Genomic DNA, 955 nt, shown 5'->3' on the forward strand with positions numbered 1-955 from the left:
ACCTCGGACCACCAGGGGCCGGGAAAACCACCGTCTCATGGGGCCGGACACTCAGGGTCAGGGAAAAATCCAATATATATGTGGTGATATCTCGGGTGCTATTACAGGTAGCGCGATAAATCAAAGTGCATTGTCTGCAGGACGTCCTGTCGCATGAATCCGTGCAGCGGGAACGACCTCGGACCACCAGGGGCCGAGATAACCACCGTCTCATGGGACCGGACACTCGGGGTCAGGGAAAAATCCAATATATATCTGGAGATATCTCACGTGCTATTACAGATAGCGCCATTAATCAAAGTGCATTGTCTGCAGGAAGCCCTGGCGCATGAATCTGTGCAGGTGGAACGACCTCGCACCACCAGGGGCCGAGAAAACCACCGTCTCATGGGGCCGGACACTCAGGGTCAGGGAAAAATCCAATATATATGTGGTGATATCTCGGGTGCTATTACAGATAGCGCAATAAACCAAATTGAATTATCTGCAGCAGGCCCTGGCGCTTGAATCTGTGCAGCGGGAACGACCTCGGACCATCAGGGGCCGAGAAAACCACAGTCTCATGGGGCCGGACACTCAGGGTCAGTGGAAAATCCAATATATATCTGGTGATATCTCCGGTGCTATTAGAGATAGCGCAATAAACCAAAGTGCATTGTCTGTAGGAGTCCCTGGCGCATGAATCTGCGCAGCGGGAACGACCTCGGACCTCCAGGGGCCGAGAAAACCACAATCTCATGGGGCCGGACACTCAGGGTCAGGGGAAAATCCATTATATATCTGGCGATATCTGGGGTGCTATTAGAGATAGCGCAATAAACCAAATTGAATTATCTGCAGGAGGCCCTGGCGCATGCATCTGTGCAGCGGGAACGACCTCGGCCCTCCAGGAGCGGAGAAACCTACAGATTTTCGGTGTCCGTCACCCAAAGTCATGTAAAAATCCAGTATATAT

Source organism: Nomia melanderi, unplaced genomic scaffold (genome assembly GCF_051020985.1).
Source record: "Nomia melanderi isolate GNS246 unplaced genomic scaffold, iyNomMela1 scaffold0014, whole genome shotgun sequence".
Lineage (NCBI taxonomy): Eukaryota > Metazoa > Arthropoda > Insecta > Hymenoptera > Halictidae > Nomia > Nomia melanderi.